General features: G+C 35.0%; 1 protein-coding gene across 3 annotated transcripts in view; it reads left to right on the top strand.

The window, feature by feature from the left end:
• The window catches only part of LOC106672023 (cadherin-23-like), a 135,864-nt gene that overhangs the window by 31,236 nt on the left and 79,840 nt on the right, over positions 1 to 24,788 (top strand). The gene's annotated exons all lie outside the window — the stretch shown is intronic.

Below are 24,788 nucleotides of genomic sequence, written 5' to 3' on the forward strand. Positions count from 1 at the left end.
CATCGCTAGAAACAGTGAGAGATAAAAAATCGTGAGAATCCCCAAGATTTTTCAATCATTACGTCACCTCTGATAGAATCTTCCTGGATCAATACTAACGGAAATTTTCTTTATCTTTGAAAATTCTAAAGACTGGGATTTTGTTGAAAAGAAAGCATGACTAATTGTTATAATAAGTCTAACCACAAATTTACAACAGTTGCCATTTGTATAAAGGGCAGGTGGGGAAGGAAGTTTTTATACCAGAACACCTGTTTAGGATTTTACCATAAAAAGAGCCAAAGACGTGTTTTATAACCAAGTTGAAGAATTTCCATTGAAACGATACAATATGGAAGAAAAGAGTAAAGAATCACTCACTCTAACGAATCTAGTAAGTTTGAACGACTATTATATAGTGTGTGCAAATAAATTATTGTAACTATTGTTGTAATAGTGTTTAAAAAAATACTTTTTTAACTTCTTTCGTTAGTGAAAGGTCAAATACGATGGGAGATTTTTATGCAAATAACGTCTTAGTACATTTAGGTCGTGATGTATTTACTCCTAATTTATAGAGATTAAATTTATAGAGGTTCATTTTTCAAATTCGAAATGCCTCCAACTCACTTCCAAAAATACTGGCTTTCGAATCAATTAAGTCAGTAACGTTCTTAAATACTCAACAGAGTCAAATCTTTGGGAAGGCACCATGGTTTCCTTTGAGGGGACTCGCAGAAGGGAAATATGAAGCGTGCTGTATGCCCTAACTAGGGCGGAAATGTCTCAAAGATATACCATCTATAAAATAACAATGAGCTTCAAAGGTGATGCTCGGGTTGATTTATACGCGGCAAGAAGGAAATTTAATCTAAAGCTAGAGACGCAGAACTTAAATGCTAAGCCACATGATGAAGATAGAGGTAGGAGATCCCCGGGTCTAGGTTGTTACAGAGAACCTAGGAGAAGATGAGGTTACCTTTCATTCTATATGCAATTGCTCCATTTTTGTTGAGATCCGTTGGCAAACCATGGGAACTCCTTCTTTAAAAGGATGAAGCGATTCGGATGTTACGAGGTGGTTATGCATGTCTAAATTAAGCAGGGCTGCCTGGAGAAACTGGAAGTATCTCATTAATGAATTTAATTTTTCAAAGTGGAAAACAAAATGTCTTTTTATTTGGGTTGAATTGAAAAGCAATGACAGCTATCACAACATTCAAAATCCCCTTTCTTTCTCAGTCCAAACTCAAAAATATAATTCCTTACTTCAGTCTGGCATTTCTAGAATTTCAACTGTTAGCAGTAAGCATCCACCACTGATATGTTCAACAAAAACAAACTTTTTAAACACACACATTCACACGCATGCATATAAATGTGTGTGTGTGTATATATATATATATATATATATATATATATATATATAACCCAAACCTTGAAAGAATAATTCATTGATTGAAACAAGTAACTTAGAAGTTATAACTAGTCAATTGACTACGAAAACTTAAAAAGAATCATCTATATTGCATCTGTTGATAGTCATTTAAAAATCTTTCAATTTCTTCTGCATGGTTTCGATACTTATGTGATGTTAATAATAATAATATCAATTCACATGGAACATCATGTGCTTGTATGTTCCCTTTATTCTGTGATATGCTTATTTAAAAAAAAGCTCAATTATATTATTAAATTAATAATTTAAAAAATGGCACTTTTTTATTTTTGGTGGATTATTAAAAAGTAAAAACATTGCCCATAAATCGGTAACTTTCAAAGATACTCATTGAATGTTAATTTTTAAAGAGAATCCATTATGACCGTGAAATATAGAAATGATCCATTTCAAGCAATGATAACCATTAATGGTTCCCTTCCTTAACAGTTTTTTAGACAAGAAGAAATTTTTTTGTTTAAATTAAATTACTTGCTAGGCCTTTTATTGAAGGTGTAGGTTGATTTTGAATAATACCATCTATAACTTTTTCGACGCTTGGTATTTAAAAGCTCTTTTTATCACTAGTCGTGATCACTTCACATCTCACATCCTCCCTACCCATGTGCTTTCCACCTCATCTCTTTCAGAGGTAAGATGTATCATGAATCGGATGTCATATCACAGCGTCCCTGATTTTAACCTCATTACGTCTAAAATCCTCCGTGATTTTCCGACAAAAACTATCGTCATACTCACGTCATGTGTGAACGTAATCAGGTTCACGTGTGAGGAAACAGAAATAGATACAAAATAAAAATGATTAAAATAAAAACGAAAACCAAAATAAAATAAAGATAATCTTTCAAATTTTACAACAGTACACGGATAAGCCCTACACCTATTATTACATAGAGAATTTTCACTCTTTCTCGCATTAATAGATATTAAGTCCAAGATTGCCTTCGCCCAAATCTTTTGAGACCATCTTTCCTTTTGGAGAGGGTTCCCTACCCTTACGGGGTCTCTTTGTGCCATGGGTCCCCCTGGTCCATGACACTCACAATTCTCTTCAGGAGTATATTCCGTACCACCACCATTTACGTTGTGACTGCGTGAAAGTAAAAACAAAAATTCTCCATGACTATGACATAAGACATAGACGCGACGTATACTGTTTGTATTATTAAAAACAATAATCTAAAATACGCATAACAATTGACATAATTAAAATTAACCAGAATAGAAAATAAAATGGAACATAAGAAAAGGACACAATAATAAATTTAAATGTAATACAAGTCATTCTGATTATTCGGATTAATGAATATCAGTTTCGAGTGTAATCAGAATAACATAAGTCTAAGTATACTAAGTGGTCAATGTGTGACAAGACTTTTATGACTCATCTCTTATGGAAGGTACATTTCGGCTTTGAGCAAATCATTTTTCTCTTTAGACACCGAAAAGCCTAACTTCCTTACTGCTTCGATCGTAAGGTTAACCACAAATCAACGTCAAGCGTTCGTATACTATGAAAAGGTTGAAAAAAATTCATTTCACTTTTTCCTGCCGACATGACAGAAACGTTGTAAACTTCCTTTCTCGATGAAGTGTAAACAAGATTTCATTCGCCTTTTCGGAAAGGTTTGAAATGAGTTAATTCCATAATTGTTTGCCAACGTAACAATACGGCTATCTCTGGGATCAGCATGTTGGGAAATTGAAGAAAACAGGCTCCCTTCGTTCTTCCGTCGTCGCCTGGGGAAAGGTCGGCGAGGTGGTGCTATTTCGCAAAAACCCCTCTGGAATTGACCGGCGAATTGTAAGGGCCGGGTAATTTTGCCAAAGGTCGACTGTTAAGATCTCTTCCAGACGTACATCGGCCCTCGCTTTGTTCGTCTTATCTAAGAAAACAATGGATTCTACAAGATCTTCTGGAGATATTAATCGGATTTCGAAACCACGACGACAAAACAAAAGCCATTTTGACCAAAGGTAGCCTGGGTCAGATGTCTGAAAAGGAAGAGTAACTGTTTATAAATTGCTAAGAAGCCCAAAAGCAATTTTGGACTGAGCGTTTAGAAAATTATGCTTCTTAAATTATTTATGCCTTTTAAAGCCCATATTTTCATCTTCGTTTGCACATTCCGTTTAAAAGCAATAAATATAGTTAGTAATAAATATAATAAATAAGTATAGTTTTAAATTCCCGATAGAGCTCTCGGTTGAATACTCTTCGACTAAGGAAATTCGTCTATATGCCAAGCTTTAAACCAGGGATATTCCACTGCAGAACTATACAACAGTTATGTCCTTTTGATGGTTAGTGTCTTGTTGGTGTGGTCTGCTAGTAGGTGAGCAAACGTTGAACCCTCGCGGGTTTTTAATGTTATACAAATGAAATTCCTCACTGAAGATGGCCTAAACGCTTTCGAGTGTCCAAAACCTGCTCCTGAGCTGTCATAAAAATTTAGTCACTAAAAAAAAGTATTGAGAAATTCGTCGGAGCATGATTACTTCAAGAAGATCAACATTATTTAAAATAATAAGTTATCAATCTAAAAAAATGTTTTGTTTTGAACAATGATTTTGATGATCATTTGTCCCATGATCTGTCTTTTTGTCATTGCAAAAACATGTATTGACAAATCGAACGTCATAGTTCATATGCATGCATTAATTTGTTGGAACCACCCGTAACCTTATTTTATAGCGACTCGGCCACATAATGGAGTGAACCCCCTTATTTCTAGCCCCTAGGGTCAGCACATCAGAGAGTGACAATCCTTCGAGGTGAAAGTCCTCAATAATAATAATTCACTGGTGGAAAAATTTAACGCACTACTCAATTTATTTAATTTAATTAAGTCCATTATCTTTCCACATTAGTTACAGGTAATTATGAGCTATCGTGTCAAAATAAACAGTAAATAAATTATTGTTTAATGTAAGACCTGTGCTATCCGATGTTTTTCATGCAATAAATAACCAACAGAATTGAATTAATTAACCCCGCGCAATTAACCCCATGAATCGCTCTGAAAAACCTTAAAAATTGGTCAATAAAAAATCTTGAGGATTCACCTCAGAGGCCTAAACGTGTATATGAGTTGTCCCCCCAATTTTATCATTATGAAGGTATTATTCTGAGTTTCGAACTTTGAACATAATTATGATTCTATTTTGTAACAAAGCACTAAATCACTAATACAACTTTTCGTCTTCAACGCTGAAATAGGCCTTCAAACATGCAACACGACTTCTCATACAACAATTAGAAAGAGGACATTTAAAAAAATCAGTTCTGATCTACCATAAAAAGTTAATTGTTATTTAAATTAAATCCTGCGATATTCGATATTTTTCATGCGATAAGTGACTAACAGAATTGTATGAGATTTAGCAGATTAGATTTACGTAATGGAAGCACTCTGAAAAACCTTAGAAATTGGTCAATAATGGTGTCTTGAGGGATTCATTTCAAAGACCTAAACGTGTATATAAGTTTTTCCCGAATTTTATCATAATAAAGCTAATATTCTGAGTTCCGAACTTTGAACCTAATTATAGTCGTATTTTCGAACAAAGCACTAAATTAATAATAAAAATCATCGTCTTCAACTCTGAAATAGGCTCTGAAATTTGCAACAAATCCACTCGTACAAAATTAGAAAGTTGACATTTAAAAAAAAACACGATTGGTTTACACAACTGTTCCGTATGCTGAACAACTATATGATTATGATAGGTAGAACAAGAAGAATGTAGGAGGGAAGAGGCGTTGCTATTCATTTACTGCCTCATAACTATTCCCATGTATGGTACAAAGCGTGACTGCATAGGTTCTTTTATGTTTATGCGGTTGTGTTACCCATCGGAACATTCATTGAATGAAATGTCAAGTATCATAAGAGACTGAACTGTATAAAGAAAGAATTGTCGTTTAAATGATACATAACTTCATGTAGGTAAACACTAGTTAAATCCATCCCTTACCATTTTTACTGTGCTTTTATCTACCAATAAATTTACGAGCAATTTGAAAGATGAACCTCTTTTTCATTGACCGTAAAATGATCTCCAATTGCTTTTTTTAGTTTCTATTAGTTATAATACTTTGTTTTGTCGTCTCTTTTTCAATTAATTTCCCCCATAAATCACGTGCTATTATACAGGGTTTCCTTTCTAGATGGCCTGGCTGAATTTCTCTTGAACCAATGACACTATCAAAAAAACAAAAACGTCTTTATTTTTTTTTCTAGTTTCAAATTTTTACGTTTTTTGGAGAAAAATTAACAGGGACCTCAGGCCAATTTCAACTTCAAAATTTCAAATACGACCCTATACATCCTGAAACATCATTTTCAAGGTTTTTAACTGAAAACTATGAGACACAGTGAAAACAATGGTGCAATGGGGATTTAAATGGTTCAAAAAATTGCAAAGTTATGGGAAAAATTTTGAACAACTTATTTCGTTTGCTTCATTGTTAATTCCAATAATTTGCTTCTTCACCAAAGTAAACATTAATAGCGTTTATTATTTACATTCTTTCTTTGGTTGTCAAACTCGCATTATGAGAGCAAATCTTCATTCCTGGAATAAATTTTACAATAGTACCTATTCGTTACATTCAGTATTCCATTCAAAATGAACCGAAGACAACATTTTTCTGATCAACAGCGAGTTGATATGAACGATTGCTTTATTGATATTGTTGGTATTGCGCGTCGTGCATTCGTTTGTATTCCCAGAAATTTCCTGATCTCCCCAGAGTAAACCACGTAACAAGTAGAGTAAGAATTAGAGAATTAAGTCAATTTTTGCCCTTTTCTGATCAAAAATGAACAACATGACAATAGTCGATTACGCATCTTTGTAGGTGAGATGTTATTTGATTTGTCACTTTCGGAATTGGTGGGTGTGACCCCATAGCCCGATCTGTTAGCCTCCTCAGGCTTAACCTCACTTGTCTATTTTCTGTGGGGCCATTTAAAAAACGGTGACTATGCCAATCATAACCCTGAAGAACTGCGGTAATGGACAGAAAATGTTTGTCAATCTATCTCCCTGATTCTGTCGCCATGAGCATCGGTGAAGAGTGGTTAAAAAGTGCAAATCTTTGCATCTTTACGAAAGGCAGGCAGTTCAACATGAAAGTGATTAATAAATGGCAAACCAAATGGCTTTTGTCAAACTTTTTTTCATAATTTAGTCATTTTTTGACCAAATTAAAATCCGATTGCACCATTGTTTTCAACGTAAAAAAACATTTAAAATGATGTGTCAGGATGTACATGGTCGGATTGGAAATTTTAATTGAACTGGGACTGTGGTACCCTGTTTAATTTTTCTCAAAAAAAAAAAAAAGGTAATAACTTGAAACTGTATTAAAAAATATTAAACACTTTTTTTCTTTTTTTTATAGCGTCATTGGTCCAAAAGAAATTCAGTCGGGTCATCTCAAAGGGACACCCTGCACAAAGGTCTTGAGAAGGTCAAGCGTCGTAATAATTAACTAGCAATTAAAAAACAACATTTAAATGTATGCATATTAGGAAAGAAGGGTAAAAAAATAATAGTTCCTGGTCATTATGAACTAACTAGAAGTTCCACTTCGGGTCGCTTCTAGATTTTATTCCTTGCAATGTGACATTATGCTTATCTGATCCGGATACCGTGATCTTCCGGATTTCAAGAGGATGTGACATGAAAAAGGCGGAGAGCAGAAATCCGACGTCGTCACGCGCAGTTAGGCGACCTGACTGCAGAAGGAATAGTCCTGTCCGTTAGTCATCTTGTTACATGAGTAAAGGGATCTTTTCTTTTCACGTGATAATCCAAAGTTTGTGATAATCCATCTGAAAATATAAACTATGGTCACTCAAGTCAGGCAGCAAACGAGCCATCTTGTTGAAAAATTTACATATGTTAAAACTATGTTAATTTGGTAAAGAGTTGTTCCAAATTTTTATTTTATTAATTATTTTTGTCAATTCTGTCGGTTTTAGAAAAAGTCATTTAGAAAATATAAATTAACACATGTCAATTATTTCAATTCGTTTCGTCAACTCTAACTAAAAAGGCGTCTTCTGGTCTTTCTCACGCTTCAACTCGTTCTTTTTTCACTCTGCTTTGCGGACCCAACGGTCATTACAACTGGTCGGTGTGGAATGAAAATGTAACAAACTTAAAGTAATAAACAGGATAATTGTCTTCCATTATAACAGACAGAGAATTAAGCTTTTACCAACGTCATTTATTAGAAATCAATACACTTGAAAAATAATATTAGCCATCTTCGTAGTGAGTATAATAATTAGTCATTCCCTATTTTAAGTTTTCTTTTAAAAATTTTTATTGATTGAATTTTAGGTATATCAGGCATAGTAATAAGAAAGATTATTATAAGTATTCAGAAATCGTGAGATGCGGTCTGGTGTTATTATTATAAGATTATAAGAATAATAGAAAGTTAATTTATTGAACTTTATACATTTTGGTTTTATACAAAAACATTTACGATAGACAATGGCCAAAGTCCGACTGCCAGGTTAGTGGTTTCATCATATGAAATGCACACATATCGTAAATAAATAACAGGGGAAATGGATAAATATTATAGTGATAATTCACTAATTTTCGTGATCCGCTTGACCAATTAATATAATTCAATTAATTAAGGTTTTTAGTTGAGATAAAAAAGTCAGTGTCACGAGCAGGATTCGAACCCACGAACTTCGGCTTGATATGCCGCCACTCTACCATTTGAGCTTCGTGACTTTGATCCGCTCGGGCACTAACTTCCCATCTCAACCCCACCTTTTGAATTTTCCCTCCATTTTGCCATTTTTCAAATGTCGTGTAATCGGATTGGATTCTCGACGACAAATGAAATGGCCACGGAGAGCTTTAGTGAAGTATACTTCATTTTAACTCATTAAATTCACTTATTTTCGTGGCCCGCTTGACCAATTAATATAATTCAATTAATTAAGGTTTTTAGTTGAGATAAAAAAAGTCAGTGTCACGAGCGGGATTCGAACCCACGACCTTCAGCTTGATACGCCGCTACTCTACCACTTGAGCTATCGTCACTTCGATTATAGTGATATATGTACAATCTGTAGATATAATTTATTTTTAACTTACAGATAAAATACTAAAGTTTTAATGTAATAGCAAATTCTTTCCTCCAAACAAACAAAATGTTCATTTTTTCTAACAGTTCGTAAACAACATAATAGTAATGAAGAAAAGAAGTACAGCAATTACTCATTATAAATATACAAGAGTAACTGTTGTTCATAGTATTTATATTATTTATACGTAGATGAATTCTGCTACTAGAAATATCCTGTATTTTAATGCACTTCCCAAATATTTAAATAGTTGTTTCCAATCCTTACCCTTCAAAATGTTAATACTTACTACTTACTACTACTTATGTTAATACTTTCACGGGATAATTGTTTCAAGCTCCATACATCAACCCTAACAGACATCCTGACAAACAATCACTCAGATGCAGGAAAAGTTAGTTTTTTTACCACCTACTGTGGAAAAAGCTGGAGGGTATGAGAGAAATGTAATTTGACGAATATAAGTGAAAGATGGCAGAAAGATGATAGCAAAAAAGAATGGATATATAATTATGTATGAACATAATATAATCTCAATAATACATTGAGAGAGAGAGAGAGAGTGAGAGAGNAGAGAGAGAGAGAGTGTGTGAGTGAGAGGGAGGGAGAGGGGGAGAGAGAGTGAGTGAGTTTGAGTGAGAGGGGAGGGAGGGAGAGAGAGACAGACAGACGAAAAACAACAAATATCTAATTCAATTGGACAATTATTTCTGATGGTTTCGTGCTAATAACGATGTATTATCAGCGTCTAGAACCAACATAGCGTTTCATCCTAATGATGAGTCGGATGAAAAAAAAATTCGCTCCCTCAGCACAGTTAGAGGCTAATAAGATGAAGGAAACAAGCGAGGCCGTGATGAACCGAATTGGTTTGCAGTTGCGGTGTGGTGTCTATGGAGGCGAGACAAACCGAGCGGAACCCAGGCTGAAGGCGGACACCTGACCTTCATCGACGTCTTTTCCTATTTTTCAGTCAGAAATCGTGGGTCCACGGTTCATTTCGAAATGTTAGCCGAACGAACCGTCCCGTTTTTAAATAAAATCGAACAGTAAAATATACGCGGCCCCCATTGAACCCAGTATCCGACAACCGTGTAATTTAGCGGTTTGCTTTTATACCCCACGGCTTATCACGATGCGACGAGTTACAGCTGTGTAAACACTATCATTGACTTTGTAGTACATCGTCTTTTTTTAAATATATATGAAGAAAAAAGATCTCTCTATCTGTTGAAACCAATATTCGATCGATTCTACATCGACCGTAAGTGATGAAACTAATACAATTTTAGCATTTGACTGAGAACATTGACGAAATTTTTATTGCGAATTTGAATTTAGTTGTACTTCCTTAACTTTCACAGTCCAGTAACAACTATCACACTATCTAACCATTACCTATCAAGATTTATTATAATCAGCTATATCGAACGTATATTTATATAAATTAATACATACTATTATTACTAAGCTGAACATGCATTTTGAAAATCTGGCAATAAGTCTGATTGGGTACTATGTAATAAACGATAAACAAAAAATGATACATTATCGTTGTTAAAAAAAAGTGCACATTTTAAATGATGTATAACGTAGGAAGGATTCAGTTTCGAAAGAACAAACAAAATAAAACGAAAAAACAGCAAATTTAAAATATACAATCTGTGTTAGAATAAGGAAAACCCTCGACACCCGACTAATACTGAAATTAGTTAGATTTTTCTCGAAGTTCGGTTTTTCTTATTTTGTGGAACTCTATCATGTAAGGTTGAATAAAAATAAAAACTGAAGCCTTAGTTTTCACTTACATAAGTACCTTCAGTATTTATCTTATTTTGTATTCTAATATATATGGAAAGAAAATAAAATAAATGCAAATTTAAAATTATTTGGCTTTTTTCTTTTCTTTTACATGTAAATCATATTGATTCAACCAATATGATATAAATTTGATGAAAACCTTACTTTATTTACTTTTAATTCCGCATATTTCAGATGCTTAGTTAGTACCTAAACCAATTGTTTATTGGACATTGAAATATTCCGAAATTGAAATCTACAGGAAAGTGAGAAAAGTGGCGAGAAAACGACAAAACACAGTTCTTTATGTGCGTAGAATTTAATGACCGTTAAGTAATGATATTTGGAGATATTGAGATGAGGTCTGGTGCGATGTGGTTTAGAATACTCTCAACACGGGACACATTTTGAGCCCTGAAGATGAACTCAATAAAGATTGAAACGTTGGCAAGATAAAGAAAATGTTTTTCTAAACCAACATCACACCAGACGCATCTCACTATCTCTAAATAAGCAGTACTTTATGTTGAATGATTCACGAATAATCACACTTCTGGGCGGGGGTTACTTAAAATGCAACTTAAATTCTCTCGACCCCTGTCTGGTTCTCCTAAAAAAGGTGATATTTCTGATATTAAACTGCGGAGACGGACGACCGTTGTTAACGCATGCGGTAAGACGGTGGGCACTTTGAACAGTTTTTGCAATAAGCAACGAAATAAAATATTTCATTAGAACTACTATTTCTTATATATTTTTGTTTTTTATATTTTTATGTATTTCTCCTATTTTCTTTGACACTGGTTTAATGGATCCAAATTGCAAAAGAACTGATTGTGTGAGAATATCTCGTAGATTGCTAGTTCGTTCGAAACCTTTCACCAGATACCTTGCGTTTTTCACATTCTTGCTTAATTTCCTCCTACAGTTTAAGTTGGAATAGTAAAATTACACATACAATGAAATTTAATTATTTAAATTTTTTGATTTTTAACATTTTAAAATGTCTAAATAATACTTTTATTATTTTTCTTACAAAGAAAATGAAACAAGAAATTGTAGGGTATTTCTTTCTTAATGGAAATGTGATCAAATTTGTTGTGGCAGCAAGGATGCAAAAAAAAATTGGCCAACAAAAAAAAATGTTAACCTGTCTGAGAATCAGACAGTAGTAAAGAGAAACATTTTGGTTGCTTTATTAGTACAGAAACATCCCTTTAAGTGTGACACATTTTCCTTGAACCACGCAAGGGAAAACTGCCCCAAGTTTCGAGAAGATGCCCATTTATGCTACATAGATGGATCAAAGATGGAACAGGGAGTAGGTGTAACCCCAACAATTTTTCAAGCTGAACTCCATGCAGTACAACTCTGTGCACAGTTAATAAAGAAAAATATGAAAGGTACACAAATGACAGATATAAAGGCACTAAATGCTTATACATACAGGCTGATCAAGTAGCCAAAAAAAGGGAGAGCCCCCTTACCATGGGACAGGACCACAACTAGGTGGAGTGTGAGCTTAAGTGAGAACTGGAAAAATGGCTTGAGAAAGAAAAACTCAAACACTGGACAAAAGCACCAGATATAAAGCAAGCTAAGATATTTATAATTCTTTCCAAAAGGAAGGAAAAGGAATTCCTCTCTCTCTCTCTCTCTCTCATCAGGCAGGATTTGACCAAATTACAGGCCACTGTGCTCTTAACTATCATCTGAAGAAGACAGAAGGCAGGGACAGAAACATGATGACTATGTCAGAAGGAACCAGAGACATAGACAGATATACTTTGTTACCGTGAAGCATTAGTCCGGTTACGGTACAGCCGTTACAGTAGGATATTTCTCATACCAAAACAGGTCCGCGAAAGAAGGAAAGGGCATAGTCTTATATGAAAAAATGCACTTTCCAAGGTATGGCTACAATTTATAGGGGTTCTACAAAAGATCAATGTAATACCCATTGAAAGAAAAGATTTTTATAATTGTTAATCAACCCCCAGCCTTAAAAACATAAATAAATAAACCTTGTAAAATATATAAAAGAGAAAAAACAATGTATATTTTGTCTTTGTTTTGTCTTAATCATCTTTTCTTAATCTTTAAATCTCATATCTTCTAGTAGATATGGGTGAAACTGGTTTTGCATGTTTCCAGATCTTCACCAAAAATATTGAATGAATAAAATTATTGAGTGAAAAGTACTGCTGGTGGCGAAATTTCAGGATCTTTAATATATCAATAATCATTCCGCATTTCTACATGGTTCATCATAAATATCAAAATAATGTTCTTGCTATTGTTAATTCATAGCTGGACAATTGTATTGTTTGGCCGTGTTCATTCTAAACATGTAGTTCTTTTATGTAGATTGTTTTTTTCCAAAAAACTTTATTCAGAATAAAGCCCAATTAAAGTTTGTTCAATATGTGGGATTATAACAGTTTTTCTCTTCAATTCCTCGTCTTGGGGGATCTAGCATTTATTACTGAGAAAATACAATCACAAGAGCACATTCATGTTTGTTGCGAGATTGTTCAATTCCGACGGTATATCGAATCTAACGACCATTCCATTTTTCCCCTGTCCAATCAATACAACTGAAAGTCCAGTGAAGTCCTTGCACTCGGAACACGCTTAGAACATTAAACCGGAGTTTGTTGATGATCGCTTGAGTGACCTATGAGTGACCTCGCTGCTTCCTGCATGTCGTGATGGGGCCGGGGTTCGCCTCCGGCCGACTCGGACCTTCGGATGTCTCATAATCGCCGTTATTTGCTTAGGCTAAGCAATATGTTGAAAGTGTCCGGTAAATAAGATTATATACAACAGTGAAAAAATCTTTCCTACGATATTAAGGATATCGCTATAAGTGTGCCTTGTAAACCGGGTCGGCCTTCTTCCGTTTAGTCGACTTTCCAACGTTTTAACACTCGAAAGGTTCTCTATGTCATCTCTTCACAACGTAAACGTCTCATTAAAACGAAAATTCAATTCTCAGCTTATGCAGTAAATTAGTATAGTTACGTGTATATTGACATGGTTGAAAATAGCAATTCCCGTTAAGACTAGTGCTAATCGACTGGTAAACGGCCTCATTCCTAATTTTCATTATTTACATTTCAAGAATGAAACAGATCAAGATCACAGAATCTTCGTACGTCATTTATTAGAAGAATGAAAACGTTTCTCATCGATTAATCAATTTCATTCAGAAAATTATCTGTGAATACAATTCAAAAGATAATAAAATAATTAGTTTCTTGTTTTTGCAAATTGTCACTTTTGGAACATTTAACACACAATATTAATTAGTTTTAATAGCTATGCTAGTTAAGTAGAATGAATAAGGAAAGAGCTACTAAAAGCGGTGGATTTGTATGAGGTGGTGAGAAAAGTAGGGAAGGAATAAGTGCGGTGAGTATGTATAGAGGACATAAACAGACTATAAAAGTAGGAAAGGGAATATTAAGAAAAGAAGGAGCCAAGAAAGTAAATCACGATACATGTTAGATACATGAGATCTCGATGGGGAGCTAAATATGACCAACGAAAGATGTTCATTTGTTGTATAGTGTCTTCTGCATCTGTTAGAAATGAACGTTTGTCAATTTTGATGAATTTGAATTTTCCTTTAAATTCAGTTTCATATTGCTTAGAATGCATTCACTTTACTTGTTCCTGAAGGACTATAACGTTATATTGCATTTCGAGATATAATGATTTCAACATTATTTTCTCAATAGTAAATATTGAAAAAGCTGAAATAATTAGACGATGACATAGAACGATTATATTTTAATAGTGACATAGTTTTTTATGATTACCGCTGAGCTGTGAAAAAACGAATTAATAATAATAAAGTGGGAAGTTTATGGGCCGATAAACATCTGAGGTCGCCGGCCCTCTGCGTGTCTTCTTTTTTTCTTCTTTCGCGCCTATTTTGTTTTAAACTGCAGCCATTTGAGCGTCTCGATCTGGTTACTGATTCTCTGATTTCAGATATATACTGCGTTGATATCACAGAATGCTAGTCTGTCGTTTGTACCTCAGGTTGTCAAATACAGAATAGAAACAAAACATACAATACATGTTACATTCAAAACATACAGTACATACATAACCACAAACATAGATGTCTGGTCAATCCCCCAGAGTACTCGATATTCCTCGGGGCGGAGTTACAAGCAACCCCTTCATTTCACGCTAATAAATTACTTTTACTCTCCAGACGTAATACACTCACCCCAGAGTACTCGATAAGAACTAAAGAAGAAGAAAGGGGGGTTGAACCCTCTCCACTCTCGCTAAGAACTTACTTTCATTCTCCAGCAGGTGCCCGTGTGTCAACCGCGTATGGCCTATTCTTAATCACGTAAGAGCGATTCCTTGTTTCCGGCTCAGGTTCTCGGGGGGCCATCTATGTATCGTGCTCTTGACGTGCAAAAGCCTCTCGGATGACCCGGCCCACCGATGCTGCCATCTTTCTTTTATCATGTTCTTTACTTCTAGCTTGGCGTCAGAGGGCTTGGTCGCGATGGTCCGGTCTGGAGGGTAGGACATCCCGACCTTTGCCGCCTCGTCCGCACGTTCGTTACCCTCCAGCCCGACGTGTCCGGGGATCCAGACAGTTTTTCCGAGGCGCTTCAACACGGCGAATTTTTCCAACAACAGCACGACGAGAACATAGAATCCGCCTCGCAGGGCCCAAACAGCGCTCAGACGCAGAAGGCAGATCCTTCCTCGGTCCGCACCGAAGAAAACTATTTTATTATTAATAACATGATATACAATGACAGGCAAAAATTTCCCCAACTTATTTTTTTTCATTTTCTTGATAAAAGAAAATTCTGCCCTTAATTTATCTCATTGTTTTTATCGATAAATATTTATTTATGTTATGTTTTAAGTTGAGAATATCAATTAGACGTAAACACACTTAATCCTTAATGCAAAACAAGGATAATTGATTTTTCAATGTTTAATTTTTACGGAATTTAAAATGTTTATTCAGTTTCGTTTGAATTTTGAAGCAATAAACTGTTTAGTTTTTATCTTTGTTTTCATAACTTTAACTTTTAAACTTAAAAATGCCAATTAGTGCTGAGAATGTTGCGCGTGGTGTGGTTCTTATTGATGATGGGCGTTCCATCAGGTATGCGGATATTGCCGTCGAAGTTCCCTACGAAACTCTGCGAGACGCCGTTAGACGTTTGCAAGACACTGGGTCCTACCATAGAAGGCCTGGCTCTGGACGCCCTAGGGTAACAGAACCACAGGACGACCGTTTTTCGACTTTGAGAATTTTGCGAAACCGGCACCTTCAAGCGATTCATCAGCTTCAGGAAGGTCGAGAGGTCCAAATTTATATCGGACTTGAATCTTGAAAGGACTCTTCGTGAAGAATGGAGTAACATCCAGCAAAGAGACATTTCCAGACTGGTAGAAAGTATGCTGAGGCGTCTTTGAGATGTAATTAAGACAAGAGGTGGAAATGCGTGATATTGAAATGTTAATTGAAAATCTAAAACAAAATTAAAACAAATTTTATCTTTTTTGCCCATCCACCACACCGCCGTACCTGAGGGAAACCCCATACCGGCGGACCTCGGCCTCTAGACTGACCTATTTTCTTGTATGGGGGAAAATGGAAGCATAACGCCTTCCTTATGCCTCGCTCTAAACGAGGGGAACGAGAAAGGATAGGGTATATATATTTTTCCCCTCTGTATTACTTAAACTGACTTAATCTAATAGGTCTCCCCCTTGCTGGTTACTCCTTTTCGTAAAGTAATATTATACAATCATTACATAAAATTACAAAATTAAAATTATAAAAATTATATAAAACTACAAAATTATATAAATATAATTTTTAAGCAATAAAGAACAATCACAGTCTTAGGTACTGTATAAAAATGTTAACTTATTTTTAAAGAAGTAACCAGCCCGGAATTATATGTATGTATACTTACATATATCACAGTTTAATCACAGGTATGGTTTAGAAAGTTTTTTTCAGGTACTTGGTTTACTACCCGTTAGGATGCTCTGTGTAAGCTGTTTTAACACATGATACGTTTGTTCGCTTTTCACAAGTTCCTTCAATTCTGGAGGCCATATTTTGTGAAACCTGTTTCGCAGGTCTTGACGAAGTTGTACAAAGCTTGGGAAGAAGAATAGTGTGTCGTACCTCTTCAGGAACATTGCATAACTGACAGTTTGGGGTATTAGCTCTCTTGAATTTGTGCAGATAAACTGCAAAGTTTCCATGCCCCGTAAGCATTTGGGTTGCACCCAATTCTGCTTTTTTCTTTCTTTAATGATGAGAAAGAACTCATAAGTAAGCCTGACCTTGACACTATTTTCCCATCTGCTTTGCCAGGTGTCGGTTGCCCATTCGTTGAGAAAAGTTTGGCGCTGGCTGTTTGGTGCCTTTCTTAGCCTTTGCTTCATGCTCCTCTAAGCCCGGTAGACTTGGTAGCAATCCCTTCTTCAGGTCTCTCTTTGCAATATGAACTTTTATGACCAGGTCAATGGGTGTTGCTATCATTAACACTTGGAGAGCATGAGTGGAAGCCGTTCTGTACCCCTTCGATGTCCTCAGTAAAGCAGTTTGCTGGGTTTGTTCTATTACCTGTTTGGTTTTACCTTGCAGTTTTCTTCCCCAGGATGTTGCTCCATACGTTGCTATAGGGATATAGACGCTCTTGTAGATTGTTGACAGTGCCTTTGAGCTGAGCCCCCATGTTGATTTGGCTATCCTGCTTAATTTTGCAAAGGTACAGCGTGTGGATTCCCGGATTTTTAGAGCGGGTGGAAAAGAATTCAATCTCTCTCTTAAAACAAAGCCAAGATATTTGACTACTTGGCTTGGTTTGATGTTTTTACCGTCTATTTTCACTCTAAGGGGGGTGCCATTTTCCCTTTCAATACGAGTGTTTGACATTTGTCAGGAGCTACCTTTAGGTTTTTTGTTTGACACCAATTGACTATAAACGCGGCTGCTCTTTCTATTTTTTCTAAGACCTCTTTCCTTGTATTATCTGGTATTATTATAACCAGGTCATCAACAAAGGCTACAAACTTGATGCCCGTCTCTTCTAGTTGTTGAAGGAGGTTGTTGAAAAAGATGTTCCAAAATAGAGGGCTCTGAACGGATCCTTGTGGGCAACCTTTGGTGACTTTCTGAATAGTTTTGGTGTGCTTTGTGGAGATCTCCGCTGTTCTGTTGTCAAAGTAGCTGGCTATTAAGGTGAAAATGTTTTTTGGGCAGTCTATAGCTTTAAGTTCATTTAAGTTCACGTCATCAAATGCCCCCTGGATGTCAAAAAAGGTACCCACATTTTTCCTCACTGTTGTTGACATCTTCATAAAGTTTGCAAATTGCATCCTCAGTGGACATCCTTTTTCGGGCAATTTTATCTTTCCGTCTTTTTTTTAATTTTTCATTTTCCTTAGAAATTTACTTTTTTTACTTTTTTAGACAAAGACTCAATTATTGAACATTACAAAACGCGAAACTTCGATTAATATGTTGTCCGTAGACAGTGCTCATCTAGGGGGTGGGTAGCAATCCCACTTTATAATCCGAAACCGCTGTCGGGGCGTTCCCGAAAGTTTCTACGCTGGAGGAGCCTCTACACTCAGAGAGATAGAGTCGCCTTCTCTATCTAGGGAGTACGCGAGGGGGGGGACGGGCTGATGTATTTCGGCCCGTTAGCCCCTCGCGTGCGGCGTACGACCTGACGCACAATGCGGGCCCGACCATTCGGAGTGGACAAGCGGAGAGCGTGGCTACTGACCCTTAGGGGCCGGGACACCACTACACCAATGCTGCGGCGGTAACACTTTTCCGTCGTATGCAGAAGTGCGTCAGCTCTCATCTTGAGAATCAAAGCGTCCGATAAGGCCGAATAGGCCAGGTGCGAACGTTAAAGATCCTCTTGTCTTGTTGACGATGAGTAAATCGGGAACGCATCTCAAAGAGAGTAAAAATTTGCAGGAATTAAGAATGGCGCTGTTGGAGGAATATGAAAATATTCCACAGCACTACACTCAAAATCACATAAAATTGATGCCCTGTAGAATGTACGCTGTTATCAACGCAAGAGGAGGAAATACTCAGTACTGAATCGAATATTTTCTTCGTTACATTTTCGGTAAATCCATATATGTTTTCATAATTGACTATATTAATGATATCAATTAATTATTATTTTTACTTAAGGTCTTAGTTGAAATGAAAATATTACTATCACGAACGGAATTTTCAGTTCAACCAAAACCTTAGATAAAAACAGTAATTTTTTGGGGGAAAATAGTTTTGCTCAGTTTAATTTTTAATTTTTTATTTGTTGAAGTCATGAGAGCGGTCAAGAATGGGGCAGTTTAGAAAAGTACCTTTTTAAATTTTTCTAAAACACCTTTTGCATTTTTTTGCCGACGTTTCGACATTTATACGGGTCTTCAGGGCATGAAGTATGGTGCTATTCTTGAGGAGTCATATTGGTTTTATAACATATTAATACATATACATAATAATACATATTAAAAACTAACTCCAGACCGCATCTCACGATTTTTGAATAATTAAAAACTAATGTGACACCATAAGAATAGCACCATACTTTATACCCTGAAGATGACCCGAATAAAGATCAAAACGTCGGCACAAAAATACGAAAAGTGTTTTTTTAAACTACCTTTTCTTGACCGCTCCTCACGACTTCAACAAATTATGAAACAACAGGTCACTAAGAAACAAACATTTTTATTTATTTCTTTTTATTTAGCTGTATCTTATGTTTTCCTCGAATATATCCAGTAAACAAAAAATAAAATATAAGGATTGCAAGTAAAATATTTACAAAAAAATAAAGGTGACCACTATTTTTTGCCTCTCAGTGTATATGCAAAGCTTAATGAAATAACCCGTCGACATATATGTAAAGTCAACATCCGTTTTTATATTCGAAAGTTGACAACAAATAGATTTTCAGATCTACCATTGGCTGAACAGTTGGTTCTATTGTATTGTAAAATTCTCAACTATTTATGATCCTTCAGTCGTTCTAAGGTGTATCCGTTGTCGTGGTCGTAAAGGTCAGCGGATGGTTTGATCATGATCGTTTCTGGCACCGCCTTAACCGTTGGTTGCCTTCAAATTAATGGTGAACAAATGACACGTTTTATGTCTAACGATTTACAATTGTTTACCTAAAATACTACACATCTGTCCGACTGGTGAATCTGAAATTGCTCAATTTCGCCTAATTGTAAAAACTGAATGCGTTAATACGCTTAAATAACACATTTTAAGTGGGACTCATAAAACAGTGGTTACACATCACATAACAAATTTAAGTAAATAACTAATGTTGGATAAAATGATTTAATTTAAACGAAACACTAGTTTATTTAGTTTTGGCCAATATTCATTCGTTGTTGATCGTTACTTTTCTATATCTATATTCGTCTTGTTTTTGTTTTTTTCAACATCCATTTTGTTAATAGATTTGCGTGTTCGGACGTATATTTTTTGGGCATATATTTTTCTATCTGTTCATGCACTCATTATCCGTTATTTTTGGGTTTGTTTTATTACAAATTTACTTTTTTTCCATTCATCAATTTATTTATTTTGTTCAATCGACTGTAATAGTTAGGTGTAGTGTATTTGTTCGTTTGGACGTTTATTTAACCGTTTAGGATTCGCTTCTTTGTCACGTCTTTGTTAATTTTTAGTTCTTGGTTGTTTTTTCATATTTTTCGACATCTATTTCCTAAATTCGTTTCCATTCAGTTTTTTGGGAATTTGTTTTAGTGTGCTTGGGTATAAACAAAGGATTGTTGTTAACTTTGTGTTTTTTCTTCGAAGCTCCAATTTTTGTGACTATATGCCAAAATGTTGATACTAATAAAGATTTCTTGCGAAAAGGTGGAGTTTGTTGATTTACTTATACTTTGATTATTAAAAGAAAGAATCGCCGTTATTTCGAGTCCTGGCAGTTATCCTGCCTAACACTAAATAGAGAACTAACTTATAAAAGTTTCAACTAGGGAATTTTCTGTTGGCCCCATTTTGACAAAATCTCAAATTAAAATCTTGTTTGGTTTCCAATCAATAATTCTTATTGGTGAAAAATTCTATTGTTTTTGTACCGTTTCGCTTGTTAAATAGCTCCTTGGCGAAAATATCCTTGGTGACAGCACCTGTCTCGTCTCATATTCAAAAACTGAATTGTACATAGCCATTATTTAGTGATGACTGGTGACTGATATGTGTTAAAGAGAGGGGCATCGAGTCCGAATTGTGTGTTGACAGGAATGACACGAACATTCACAATTTGCATCTGTACACGAGTAAAACACTTTTGTCAATGGAAACGCTAAAATACTACTTACACGAATTATATATCACGTGGATGGATAGGTTATTCATGAAAATAGCATGAAGTAAAAGAAACTCCATTGTCTGAAATGTATGTCTAATAAACTGCAACTTTTATTAGTAACATCGCCGCATCTCTTTTTGTTGGCATACACCGATATTTTATCAACTGCGAGACCATGGTGAGAAGTGGTATTAAACTGCAGTCTACATTTAATTTAGTCCAACACGACCTAGTAAAATTCACAGATAAGTAATTTTTTTTCATATCCTCAAATTTTGGTTAAATGTTTGAAAGTTAATGTCTAAATTATGGAAACTAAACAATTTCGTGCGGTAATTGTTTAGTTTAGCCGTCAATACCTTCTGTTTATTGGCTCTATTTAGTGATATTTAGCAGGTGTAAAAAATAATTATATAATAAATATTAATATTAAGTAAATAACTAGTAAATGACTTTGCCTTGTGGACTTATAAATGGTCTAATTTTGGTTATTGGCAAACAGCACATGTAAATTATTAATGATCATCATCAAATCTGAAACGTTGCATACAATTTCATCAATGAGCAAACAGGCTGGACATAGGTAGAAATTTATTCTAAAGTCTACTAACAGGAGGTATCCAATTAATTAATGAAATTATGAAGAGGGAAAAATTGAGTTTAAGTGAAAACATAAACTCATATTTTAAATACTAAATAACATTAGACGCGGTAAACTCGAAATATAGATAATAGCTTAAAAGGCAATTAAAAATAAAAAATCGAAGATTCGCCAATGTAACCTACTTGGTCATTGTAAATAAGATGAGACCCGTTAGCACCATGTCGCACTCTGATTGCCACCGGTGTATAACCGAGGATTCGGATTGTCCGGAGAACGAAAAGTAAGAGAGTACGAAAAGAAAAAGCTAGTTTTAACGGTGATTTGTAGTTTCGTTGACACTCCACGTTTATCAGTCTCAGTGAAGTATCTTTTACGTTCCCTTGGGATGTATGCGGGTATTAAAATGTACGTGTTTACCGACGGTATGGGGGCTCATGGCTCACTCGTCTTAATCCGCTGCGACTCATCTAAGGAAGGAGCAGTATATATATATATATANATATTAGCTAAACAATTAAACGATCGCAGCTTCTGATTTCTTTTAGATAAAAGTTATAAAATAATCAACACCGGAATATTCCAACTTCGTCCACCACCACCTTCCACCTTTAATCCTTTGCCGCCGACATGTGTGTGCGATCCTCTGATCCTGATCCCAAGATTGATTCGGATGAGCTCCAGGCACATGTCCTACAAATCGCCGAACTGTCCCAAATCTTTGCCGTGTGAGGAATGAATCTATTATCTTAACAACGTACTGAGGAAATTTGTGGTGATTAGTGACCGTTAGTCGATGATTATTCAGAAATCGTGAGATGCGATCTGGTGTAATGTAGGTTTCAGAAAAACATTTTCTTTATCGTGCCAACGTTTCGATCTTTCGATCTTTATTACATCTTCAGGACCTGGGATTTACAAACATTGTTCAAATTTAACAAATACATGTAGGATGTTGAAAAAAGTGAATTTATACAATGCAAAAAAAAATATTTTTTTTATTCTATTCAATCAAAGTATTTCTACTAACTCAAAGTGTTTGTTTTCTGCATAAGTGTTATATTATCACATCACACAAAACATATATTATAACATATAAAACATTCAACACATTCCACACATCTCACATTTTTACATAGTCTCATTTTTCACCAATTTAGCAATCTTTGTCCTATTTATCCCCGTCTATATAATCCTGAAAGGATAATCTGGCCGAACCATTACCAACGTTTTTACCCTTCGTGGCTCTTTTCACCTCAATGAAGCCGCCTCCTTATACAGAAATGTCTTTCTATACCGACTTCCTTCCCCACCCCTTCAAAATCCAGTATGTAAACATAAAACAGCAATATCTCACTGGCATTCTCAACACGACACGCAAGAATTGCTCATTTACGCAGAAAACAAACACTTTGAGTGAGTAGAAATACGTTGATTGAATAGAATAAAAAATTTTTTTTTTTGCATTGTATAAATTCAATTTTTCCACATCCTACATGTATTTGTTAAAATTAAACAATGTTTGTAAATCCCAGGCCCTGAAGATGATCTCAATAAAGAAAGAAACGTTGGCACGATAAAGAAAATGTTTTTCTGAAACCTACGCCAGACCGCATCTCACGATTTCCGAATAATCATCAACTAACGGTCACTAATCACCACACAAAAATCACAAAGATGAACTTGGTTTTACCTATCACTTTTTAAACTTACGAAAGAGATAAACATAATAAAATTAAAATAATATACAAAATAAAGAACACAGTATCCAAGAAAATCATATAGGTAGTATTTTACTAAGCGTTCACAGTTTAACATTTCTTACATTAACTGATCAATCGATGATCACTGTTTGGCATTGATCACTTAAGTCAGTGATGTTTGTATAGTTAGAGTTAAGATGTAGAAATAATAAATTTTTTAAATAGTTATATCTTCAAATGAATTAAAGCTACGTGATTCGGGCCAGAGATGGAAATACTCGGTACTAAAGGTGGACAAGAACGTGTTTTTAACTTTTTTTTTTTGTTCTTTAGTCAATAATTTTTTATATATATTAGTTAATGAATATTTTCTTTATAAGGTCTTATTTTTACAAACATATTTGGTGCAAAATATGAATTATCCTCAATACATTAAAATTTAAGGAAGGGGCGTTAATTTTGTCCATCAGTGTATATTTAATGTTTAGCATAAAAAGTAAGACACTAAAATACGCATAGGGTAAAATTAAAATACATATATATTTTTAGTAGAACCAGTGACATTTACAAAACCTTGAAGGCAAGTACAACGAAAAACTGTTATGATATATCAACTGACATTTCCCCAATTGCGGACTGCATGAAAAACTGACATCAGATATCTATTTGAATTACAATATGGAAAATAAAACATAAATATCTACTGTCAATATATTATTAGTGCTCAAAGAAACTAGAATTTAATTACTAAAGATAGATGAATAACTGCACTCTAGGAAAACTTGACAGTTAATGTATGAAATAATTTGGCAAGGTAATATAAAGTAAGGCTTATCGCTGGAGAAAAGCTTAATATAAAATTATTGTGTGGTGATTAGTGACTGTTAATCGATTTCTAAATAAATAAAATTATTATTTGATTTTCCAACATACTTTTCAAAATATCCATTTCCCCTAATTGCTTAACTAATGATTGCGGAAGTCTAAAGCATTTGTGGTCAGAAACGTTTTGCCTTCAAGTGTCATTAGTGTAGCCTTACCCTAGGTCATTTTTCCCTTGGCTATGAAACAACTTCATTCTCGTTTACCCGGTTAAGCAAGAAATAGCAGAGAAGGTTTAAGACCATTATGTGAACAATGCTTCAATCAACAGTTTTTGTTTTGTACACAAATTAAATTCGTTCAGACAAACTATTTTGGCTTCGCCTATTTTTACTGCCTGTTTATTAAATACGTGTTTACTAATTAATTTTACATACAAAATCCCATCAGAAACAACATCTTATCTCAGACATTACTTGCGGTTTGAAACTAGCTCGAGACTTTTTTTCTAAACCAGTTTTATTTAGTTCTTGATTAGTAGCTTGATTGATCATGCTCAGCCCATTCACAAAACAGGTCAGGATTCGCAAAAGTAACCACAAAGTCCGGTGGTATTTGAAAAATGCGTTTTCGTGAAACTATGCTTCTCGGCCCCCCCAGATCGTGAGATTTGACGATCAGGCTCATCGTTCATTAGAAAGCATGGTGGTCCGAATGCAAATACGTACCAAACGACTTTCATTTTATCACCAATGCTTGTAAATGCCAACGGACATATCCTCCGAGATCCCAATGAACTAAAAAGCTTCCAAACTTTTTGTTAACCACACGAAATTTCAAGAAATATCATGGGTTGTTAGATTGTATTTTTAACAAGAAAATAAGGAAAACCGTTTTCATAGTTCT

This window comes from Cimex lectularius, unplaced genomic scaffold, assembly GCF_000648675.2.
Source record: "Cimex lectularius strain Harlan isolate CLEC.00 unplaced genomic scaffold, Clec_2.1 scaffold169, whole genome shotgun sequence".
Taxonomy (NCBI): Eukaryota; Metazoa; Arthropoda; class Insecta; order Hemiptera; family Cimicidae; genus Cimex; species Cimex lectularius.